Source organism: Euprymna scolopes, chromosome 19 (assembly GCF_053919585.1).
Source record: "Euprymna scolopes isolate OS-2025 chromosome 19, ASM5391958v1, whole genome shotgun sequence".
NCBI classification, from domain to species: Eukaryota; Metazoa; Mollusca; class Cephalopoda; order Sepiida; family Sepiolidae; genus Euprymna; species Euprymna scolopes.
In genome coordinates this window covers 59746897-59758109 of record NC_136500.1, presented here as the reverse complement: position 1 = coordinate 59758109, position 11213 = coordinate 59746897, and the positions used below count along the sequence as shown (strand labels likewise).

General features: G+C 41.8%; 1 pseudogene; it reads left to right on the top strand.

Annotated features, from left to right (window-relative positions):
- The first annotated feature begins 1132 nt into the window (after positions 1–1132).
- On the top strand, positions 1133–2329 carry LOC145240161 (histone H2B, gonadal pseudogene; annotated as a pseudogene).
- Positions 2330–11213: the final 8884 nt, after the last annotated feature.

Genomic DNA, 11213 nt, shown 5'->3' with positions numbered 1-11213 from the left:
GGGTGTGAGAGACGCCATCTTGAATTTTACAATACATCGGTAAACACTGTATGTTTTTCGGGGGTTGTATTACTGTACACATAGATTCGAAAAAGTTGTCAAAACAACAAATATATAACAAATAAATGTTATCAAATGCAAGAGAAGTTACGGGTTTGTATTACTGTACACACAGATTCGAAAAAGTTGTCAAAACAACAAATATATAACAAATAAATGTTATCAAAGGCAAGAGAAGTTACTTTTCTACCAAACTGGATATATTTTTGGTGTTTTTATTCAATGTAACATGTTTATTCAGCTCGAAAAACATACAGTGTTTACGGAAAATTCAAGATGGCGTCTCACACCCTCTTTAACACCGTAACTTTGGAAAAAGGTGTTATAAATAAAAAACCATACAAAATACTATTAAAAACCCGCCGAATATATGTCAACCTATGTCACGGTAACATATATTGAGCGAGTTTTTAACAGTATTTTATCCGGTTTTTTATTTATAACATCTTTTCCCAAACTTACCGTGTTAAAGAGAGAATAACACGCCATCTTGAATGTTTCAATACATCGGTAAACACTGCATGGTTTTCGATCTGAATAAACATGTTACATTGAATAAAAACACCAAAAATATATCCAGTTTGGTAGAAAAGTAACTTATCTTGCCTTTGATAACATTTATTTGTTATATATTTGTTGTTTTGACAACTTTTTCGAATCTATGTGTACAGTAATACAAACCCGAAAAGTAACTTCTCTTGCCTTTGATAACATTTATTTGTTATATATATGTTTTTTGACAACTTTTTCAAATCTATGTGTACAGTAATACAAACCCCACTGTGTTTTTCGAGCTGAATAAATGTTACATTGAATAAAAACACAAAAAATATATCCAGTTTGGTAGAAAAGTAACTTATCTTGTCTTTGATAACATTTATTTGTTATATATTTGTTTTTTGACAACTTTTTCGAATCTGTGTACAGTAATACAAACCCGATTTATCTTTTCAAAATTTAAAATGTTGCCTATTTCTTCAATATAATTTTATTTTGAATTTTAAAAAACGAAAATGTATTAATCCCGTTTTCCAAAATCGGTAAAAAATCATTTTAAAAAATCACCTTACGTGTTGAAAAGACATACATATACGTTTTTTTTTTTTGTTTGTTTGTTTTTTTTACACATACGTTTCGTTTAGGTGTTGAAAGAGTCGGTGCCCGCCATTAGGATTAACGGTCGTGCGACCGAGCACCTGCTGATATCTTAGCGCTCTTTTCGTATTTCCAAGTTTCCTTTGTGTTAATTTTTAAACAACCAATGAAAATGTAGCAAATACAACGCTCTCTGGGAGCCGGTTTTACTAATATATATAGCATTCAAGCTCGAGTGGGCTTCAGTATTTACTGCAAAAAGTAAAATGCCTCCTAAACCCGAAGTTAGCTCTAAAGGCGCTAAGAAAGCCGGTAAGGCTAAACCTGCCCGTGATGGCAAGAAAAGGAAAAAGAAGAGGAAGGAAAGTTATTCCATTTACATTTACAAAGTAATGAAACAAGTTCATCCTGACACTGGAATTTCTAGCAAAGCCATGTCTATTATGAACAGTTTTGTTAACGATCTTTTTGAGAGAATCGCTAATGAAGCCAGCCGTCTGTCCCATTACAGCAAGAAAAGAACACTTAGCAGCCGTGAGGTCCAGACCGCTGTCCGTCTCCTTCTCCCTGGTGAGTTGGCTAAACATGCTGTCTCTGAAGGAACCAAAGCTGTCACCAAATACACAAGCGCCAAGTAAAAAGCGTTTTCTTCCAAAGAAAACAAAATCCCCAAACGGCCCTTTTCAGGGCCAAACATTTTTTCACGAATGTTTCTTCACTTTCTATATTTTAATGCGATTATTCACAGTTTAGATTTCATAAATATTCCCATCTCTTTCTATGGCGTAAATATTACTTATTTCTATATAATGTATATTCGGAGAAGATTAGGGAAAGAAAGTCTTAAATTATATTTGTAATTTTTATTTGTAAATAGATTTTTATTTGTGAACTTGTAAATTTGTTTTAAGTCAATCTTAGCATTTCTTTCAATGTTTTTATTTAAATTTATAATTTTTCCAGCTTTCTTATCTTATATTTCCATCTCTTTTTATGGCGTAAATATTACTTAGTTCTTTATAATATATATTTGTAGGAGATTAGGAAAATAGTGTTATTGTATTTGCAATTTTTATATGAACTTGTAATACAAATGTTAGCATTTCTTTTAATGTCTTTATTTTGATTAATAATTTTATACCTCTTTCTTATTCTTTCTCCGTACAATCACATTAAAAAGCCATTCGCATAATAATGCATTTAAATATTACCTGAAATATATATATATATATATATATATATATATATATATATATATATATTTTTAACGGGCATTCATTTAACGTCTAAAAGAAAAAATTGAATGCTTCTAAATAATAAAAAGAGGTAATCTCCAAAAATACCGTTAGGGCTTACAACATGGCCGCCAGAAGAGTCACGTGATCCGGTTGATCCAAAACATGAATCGCCGTATTACGAACCCGGAAAACGCAAATTTAAAGCAAACTTTGACAAACAAGCATAATAATTAAGTACAAAAACAGTTTTTCAATATCATAATAATAAATAATTTATTTAGAACGGTCATTTAATAAATAAAAATATGCGCGAACTATAATTTGAAAACGAGGCTTCTCTCTTCGAAGAAGGGGGGGTAGTAATTTTGGCCATCTTGAATTCTTACGACTCGTAAAAAGTTAATATTTGGTATGAAATAAAGAGCATTTAAAACTACTTAAAAACACTAATAAATGATTCAGGTAGGTTGCAAAGTAACTTTTATAGCTACTGTTAATATTTCTTTGTATATTTTAATTTTTGACCACTTTTTCGAATCTATGTGTACAGTAATACAAACCCGCATTTTCTTTTTAAATGACGACGTTTTTACTGTTTATAAATATTAAAAGAAAAATAATTACTAAACATTTATTAATAAAAAAAAATGGGTGCTAGTGCACTTATGATCCGCGCTATATTTTAAATCGTATTTCTAAGTTTAATTAAAGTTTAATGTTTTTTTTTTATTCAATTGTAAGGTTAAAGTAGAGAATAGGTACAAACCACCATTTTGTGGTACTAGTGCACTTATTGATCCGTGCTGAAATAACGTTATTATTTAAAAAGCCATTTTTAACATGGGAACACATAATCAGTAAAAAAAAAAAAAAAAAGTCGATAAAAGTGATTAAAAACAAAGGCGATAAAAGTGAGATATTATTAATAAATGTGTAGTAATTTCTGGTACTTATACAGTTTAGTGACGACATTAAAAAATGGAAATATTGAAAAAAAATTTTATTGTACGTAACTGTTATAGACTGAAGTTCTCCGAAAAAAAATTTCACTTCATTTGATGAAGTAGTTTTTTTTTTTTTTTTTTTTTTTTTTTTACTGCGAAAAACAATTATTTATCACGGTTACGTCAACGTGGCCATTTTGGAAATGTTATTGCAGAGCGCCCAGGAATTCCCCAAGGGCAGGTAACTGCCGTACATAGCAGAATACCTCCATTTTAGGCCAATCTAGCCCTTTTTTTTCCCACCAGAATGAGTTTTTTTTTTTTTTTTTTTTTTAATTTGTAACGGAAGTAAATAAACGAAATTTCGAAATTTTCGATTTAAAAATTTTGTTTCGAAGTTATCCATGCGTGTCCAGCTGCGGCTGCGCATGTTTCGAAAATAATCTCGTATAAAAATTCTTCAATTCTTTGCATTCTTCAATTTCTTTGCATATTCAATAGTATTCTTATTTAAAAAATAAAAAAAACGCAAAAAATGGCAGATGTGTTGTGCGCATATGATATGCGCGCGCCCCAACATCACATCCCCCCTCCTGCTCGCTCGCTATGTCCTGGAAAAAAAAATTCCCCCCCCCCCCACGTAGTTTGCTTGGTGATGCCGTCGTTTATGCTACAGCGTAGCATAAACGGAAGCTGCAAAATGGTCAAAAGTAGTTCGTGGGTTCAGGGGTAAATACCACGCAAACGGTAAATTTGCCCCAAGTTTGACTATCAGATTCGTTGTCAGCGACCTCAATTACCTATAAAAAAAACAAATTAGAGTCGTCGGTGTTCCGTTAATTAATTTTTCAAGCAGTTGCGTGTTGAAATATTCTGGAAACTTGTATTTGGCGCTGCTGCTGCTAGCCCCCCCCCCAGTCGTCCATTTTTTTTTGTTTAGCTTTTTTCCTTGAAAACATTACAAGTTTTCTTCTATTTGACTCCCGTGCATGTGAAAAAAATTACGGTAAGTTTTTCTGTTATTATTTGACAATAAAGATTACTTTGCAACTTACCTGCATCATTCATTTTTCTATTTAAAAAAGTAGTAATTATTAAAAAAAACAAAAAAAAAACAGTGTATGTGTTATGGCATTTCAGAACTTCGCAAGGTTAGCCGAAACCGCTCTAACATTCGATATGAAATAAAAAGCACTTAAAACTACTTAAAAATACCAACGAATGATGCAGATAAGTTGGAAAGTAACTTTTATTGATAATGTTACCATTTATTATTCTTTTAATGGCTAATTTCGTGAATTTGACCTTTTTTGAAATGGTTTGGCTTCTGTTTTCTTTTTTTTTTTTTTTTAAATAATTTTACCACTATATTAATTTTATAGTAATTAAAGAAAAAGCTATAATTAATTTTTTCAAGCAGTTTCGTGTTGAAATATTCTGGAAACTTGTATTTGGCGCTGCTAGCCCCCCCCCCCTGTCGGCCATTTATTTTTTCGCGTTTTCTCTCTCTGTAAGCCCCCCACCCCCACCCTCGTCCATTTTCTCCGTCAGATGGCAGCATGTGACGTCATTTTACGGAGAAATCCGAGCGAGTGATAAGCCACGCCCAGGCCAGCTCATGCACTAGTAAAAAACCGGATACTGTTAAAAACTCACTCAATATATGTTACCGTGACATAGGTTCGGCGGGTTTTTAATAGTATTTTGTATAGTTTTTTTTATTTATAAAACCTTTTTCCATACTTACGGTGTTAAAGAGGGTGTGAGACGCCATCTTGAATTTTCGAATACATCGGTAAAGACTGTATGTTTTTCGAGCTGAATAAATATGTTACATTGAATAAAAACACAAAAAATATATCCAGTTTGGCAGAAAAGTAACTTATCTTCCTTTGATAACATTTATTTGTTATATATTTGTTTTCTGACAACTTTTTCGAATCTATGTGTACAGTAATACAAACCGGAAAAAACAATTCATTTAGAATTTGTATAATTTATCTTTTAAAAACTTTTAAAGTTGGTTACTTGCTTGGTATTGATTACGTAATAGCTCTTTTTTTTATTTAAATTATTTAAGAGCTTTATTTTTTAAAATTTCAGACGTTAAATGAATGCACGTTAAAAAACAAAACAAAAATATTTCAGGTAATATTTAAATGCATATTATAATGTGATTGTACGGATAAGGAATAAGAAAGCTGGAAAAATTATAAATTTAAATAAAAACATTGAAAGAAATGCTAAAATTTGTATTAAGATTGACTTAAACAAATTTACAAGTTCACAAATAAAAATCTGTTTACAAATAAAAATTACAAATATAATTTAAGACTGTCTTTCCCTAATCTTCTACAAATATACATTATATAGAAATAAGTAATATTTACGCCATAGAAAGAGATGGGAATATCTATGAAATCTAAACTGTGAATAATCGCATTAAAATATAGAAAGTGAAGAAACATTCGTGAAAAAATGTTTGGCCCTGAAAAGGGCCGTTTGGGGATTTTGTTTTCTTTGGAAGAAAACGCTTTTTACTTGGCGCTGGTGTACTTGGTGACAGCTTTGAGCCTTTGGTTCCCTCAGAGACAGCATGTTTAGACAATTCACCAGGGAGAAGGAGACGGACAGCGGTCTGGACCTCACGGCTGCTAAGTGTTCTTTTCTTGCTGTAATGGGACAGACGGCTGGCTTCATTAGCGATTCTCTCAAAAAGATCGTTAACAAGACTGTTCATAATAGACATGGCTTTGCTAGAAATTCCAGTGTCAGGATGAACTTAGCCTTACCGGCTTTCTTAGCGCCTTTCTTGCTAACTTCAGTGGGGGGAGCCATTTCGACCAATTTACAAATGATAAAGGCAACTTCTTCCCTTCCGTTTTTATACGAAACTGACCGGCTCCCAGCAACAATCAAGATATTCTCTCTCGAATCTCTCGTATTTGATTGGTTAGAAACTAGCAACAAAACTACACAACTTGTGAAAGCACTTAAAACAGAAAAAAGAAAGCCGTTGTGTGAGCGGTAAAATAATCAGCAGTTGGCCGGAGCCAATCCGCGCGTATTTAAGGCAAGTTTCGTGCGTTTTGTAAATTAAATCGTTTGACACCCCCGCAGACGACTTCCCATGTGAGGGAGCTAATGCATCTCCCGGCGAAACGGCGCCAGTGAACAAGGTAGGGCCCCAGCGCGCGGCGACCTTGGTAACTGATGAAGGGGTAGGGCCGCAGCCCGCGGCGACCCCCGAAAAACCACCTACAACTGCTGCTCCCCACGAGGGCCACCCGGCGGAAAAGGCTGTTGCAAGAACGCCTGCAGAGGATTATGCAGCGCGAATCTCTCCAGCTGCACTCCCGAACTGCAAAGCAAAGGGTGGAACACCGGAACAACGCAACCCCGTTCCCCTAAAGGGCAAAGTTCCAGCAGCAAGAGAGAGGGAGGAAAACAGCACCACCCACCATACCGAGGAGCTGTTTGAAGCCACGTTAGCCTCCCTCAAATCACTGTTCGAAGAAACCAGTGATCCGCCCTCCAGCACTCCCCAAGAGGGCAACAACGTAAAGGGGGAATCCAGGGATGGGGAGGACGCGCCAACCAGTTTCAACAAAATCCAACTGGTGGGTGCAACACCCCTGTCTACTGAACCCGCAACAGCAGCCACTAGGGACACATCCCCCGGAGGGGGGACACCTCCGTCTCCCCAAGAGGCAGCCACCCAGCAACTCAAAAAGAGGAAGAGGAAGGAGAACGATCCGGAGAGCAGGGAGCGCCAGCACGCAACAACTTTAAATGCGGACTGGCCATCTCTGTCCGGAAAAGGCCAGCCTCCAGGGCCAGAAACACCCACAACGGAGGTAGTACAAGTTGCACCAGCTAAACCCCCCGTCCCGGGTCCAGTAAACAGCCAAAAGGATGGAGGATCAGCATGGGGCCCCAAGGAACAGCAGAAAAAGAAGATGACACCGGAAGACTACAGGAGACTCTTTGACTCCACTTACAAAGCGTGTACGAAGGGAAACGAGATCCGGCCTCTCCCAGGTCAGGTGGAAGGACTGCAGCAGAGAGTCCTCTCTCTGATAACATCAGACACGAGGACCAGAAGCCTGACCGGTGTCAACAAAGACACAATGGTGAACATGCTGCTGGAGCAGAACATCCCGGCAAATTACATCTGCAGGAGGAGCTACGCACAATGGGATGTTCTGCTTCCTATCCCCGAAGAGGCAGTCAAACTGTCCAGGACCTATCACCAGAGCAGAAACATTAAGCTACAACCAATATACATGAATAAGAGGAGGGCAAATGTTTCTGTTCTAAACGTCCCCTGCTACATGGAGGCTGAACAACTGGGTGCCATCCTCAGCCAGTATGGGGACGTGGAAGAAGTGACGCCGGTCCGCGGTCTGAGGAACATCATGACCGGGGACTACAAGATCCATATGGTCCTGGACAAAACAGGATTTTTCGCAATCCCTGCCACGCTGAAGTTCAGGGAATGGACGCTCTCTTTTATAGTGGAGGGGAGGAGGCCCCATTGCTGGCAGTGTCAACAACAGGGGCACATGGCCAAGGACTGCCCCAAGAGAAATGGGGTAGAAAACCCAGCCAAGGCAGCGGGCAGGACCAGCCAAAACACCCAACTAAGCCGCAGCACCCACTCAATCCACTAGTGCCCCTGAAACTCAAGCAGGGTGGACGACAGTTACCAAGAAAGGAAAAACCGCCAAAAAGCCCACCCTGCAGACAGAGTCCACAGACGAGCCTGAGTCAAACCCAATCACTGAGGTGGACAATATGGACACTCAGGCACCCCCCTCCTCCAACAAGAGGAAATTACAAGAATCTGAGGAGGAGGAGGAGGCAGTGTCGGAGGAAGAGGAGACAACTCCAGCACCAGCCAAACTGAGTGCAACGGAGACCAGAAGGGCCAGAAGGAGGAAGAGTTGGAAAACGCGCGCCGACCCCCCTACTCCTACTGAGGAGGACGCGAAAACAGACGCACAAGCAGAGCCCCCTGCCACCCCTCTACCCCAGCAACCAGAAAAACTATCCCCCTCCCCAGATCTACCCAAAGCCCCCAGAAACCCTGCACCACCCCCATCCTGTGAGAAACCACCCCAGGAAGGAACTGTGACAGCTACACCCACTCCACCCCTCTCCCCTCACCCCCAACCTAAAAGCTCCCCTTCCCCAACAAGGCCAGTTCGCACGGAACGAACTAAAAAACTACCGTTCCTGCCAGGAGGTAGAATTTGCGAGCTGGACCCACACCAAACAATACCGGACCTCAAAGGACAGCAAAAGGTCCGGTATAACAAGTTGAGGAGTCTCGCCTACGTGGATGGTGACAGCGTAGCAGACCCAACAAAATTTAAGGACGCTCCCATGTTGACCACCTTTGTGAGGGTCAACAAGGATACAAGAACTCAAGCCCTCTGGGCCATGATCAAAGCAGCTAAGGATGCGATCCCGGGCCAGCAGCTGGTGGACAGGGACCATCCGTCACTGAACAACTTCGTTTTTAAGTGCGAGGGCAGAGTCCCTCTGTATATACACCCCTCATTCTACAGGGCACTTAAACTAACCTTCCCCCTGGACGTGGGAGGTGTGGCCAAGAATGGAGTACCCTCGGCAGATCTACTGACCTTGGACAGGCCTGCCACGTCCTCACCCCCGAGGATTTCAGGCCCAGGTGTGACATTGAATAAGGTAGGTGACCATGGCTTTAAACTTGGCTACTTATAATGTGAGGGGCCTCAGATGTCGAAGCAAGGCCGTGCGCGTGCTGAGAGATCTGGTGTCCCTCAAGGTAGATATTGCCGCTACCCACTTTATTTGTGACGGGTATTGTAAGGTGCTGGTGAACGATTACGATGTTTACTCAGCATATGGCAATACCTATAGTCGTGGAATCTCCTTGCTAGTAAATCGCACCCTATCAGCGTCGGCGAATGTGGTTCATGCGGACGAGGGCGGGCGGGCGATTGTCGTCGATGTTGCCGTTAATAGCAGTGTGTTTCGGATAGTCGCAGTTTTTGCGCCCAACTCCGCTGTGGAGGGGGCTTCCTCTTTCGACAGGTGGAGGGCTTTGTAGATGATCAAGAGAGAGTAATCTTAATGGGTGATTGGAATGCCATCCTTGATCCCAGGATAGATAAGGTCGGGGGGACTAGCGGGTCGGTGTGGTGTGACAGCAGTCTGTCTGACCTGATGGCTTCGTGCGACCTGGTCGACAGATTTTGTCTGGACCACCCGGGGCGGGAGATGTGGACGTGGCATCCTAATACGCCTTCCCATCCAAGTACTTACTTGGATCGGATGTTAGTTAGAAGAGGCGATGTAGATTTCCTATCTTGCCCCACGTTCCACTTTTTAGGACACTCGGACCATAAACTAGTTATGGCCCGTCTGAACTTGAGCCCTAGGCCTAGACTGGCCGGATACTGGAAGTTCAGCAGCACCTTGTTGGAGCTGGAGGACTACTGGTTGAAGGTTACAGAGATAATCCAACGGGCATTAGTGGGGGCGGTTACCGGGAGTAAGTGGTGGGTTAGTCTCAAGGCTAAGATTAGACGTTTCTCGGTCAAGTACAGCCAACGCCTCGCACTAGATAAGGCTAAGGCCAAGAAGCGTACAGAGAATAGGCTGACCCAGGCATTGGAGGGTGGGGACCCCCTAGAGATAGCACTAGCTAGACAAGACCTCAGCCGCTTGGCTAGCGAGCGGTACGAGGGCCAGATAGTTAGGGCTAGGCTAATGAAAGTCTCGAACGAGGCTGTTAATGTTGACGCTGTTGAGTGTAAGGCTGCTCTAAGGCGCGGCTCGGACGGGTACATACGAAAGGTAAACGTCCTGGAAGGGCACGCCCTCATGTCGACGCGGGAGATTTGCGAGGGGTTTCGGAAGCATCTATTGGAGCGCTTCACCCAACTACCCAGACTCAGGGTCAAAGAGTTTGGCAGCTATTTGGCCGACTCGCCCCGCCTCATGGCGGCGCGAGCGGCTAGCTGTGATGGGCTTGTCGCGGAACATGAGATCATTACTGCGTTGAAGCAGGTTGGCTGCAACAGGTCCCCAGGGCTTGATGGTCTACCCTACGAATTCTACTTGAGGCTGTCGCCCATGTTGGTCCCTATCCTGAAGGATATGTTCAACCATTGGTTTGTTCAGGGCTCCATCCCTGGGCAGGTGACCAAGGGAGTGATCACATTGCTGAGGAAAGGTCAACGGCATGGTGGGGAGGAAGATTTAGATGATTTCAGGCCCTTGACTCTGCTAAACACTGAGTTAAAGATTTTGGCCAAGGTTCTTGCGAATCGGTTGCCAGGTTGTCATCACTGACTTGATCGAACCAGACCAGAGCTATGCTGTGAAGGGGAGATCGATTCAGGACAATCTTCATCTGATACGCACGATCATAGAGGGGACAGAAGACGACGCCGAGGCCGCGCTGATCAGTTTGGATCAGTCCAAGGCTTTCGATAGGGTGAACCATAGGTTCCTGGGATCTGTGCTGGAGGCCGCCGGATTTAATCTGGACTTCCGCAAGTGGATCTCTGTACTGTATGACAGGCCGACGGTAGCGGTGCAGATCAACGGTAAGCTGTCGGAGTTTTTTGCCGTCTCCCGGTCGGTGCGACAGGGTTGTCCGCTGTCGCCTCTCTTGTACGTCCTGGCGTTTGAACCCCTCCTTCGCAAGTTAAGGGACGAGGCGACTACACCAGTCCTGCGCGGGATAGCTCTCCCTGGAGGCACACGAGCCAGGGTTTCTGCGTTCGCCGATGACGTCACCGTGTTCGTGTCTTGCCCCACGGACATTCAAGTGGTCACCGAAGCGCTTGCTCGATATGAAGAAGTTACGGGGGCCGTCTTC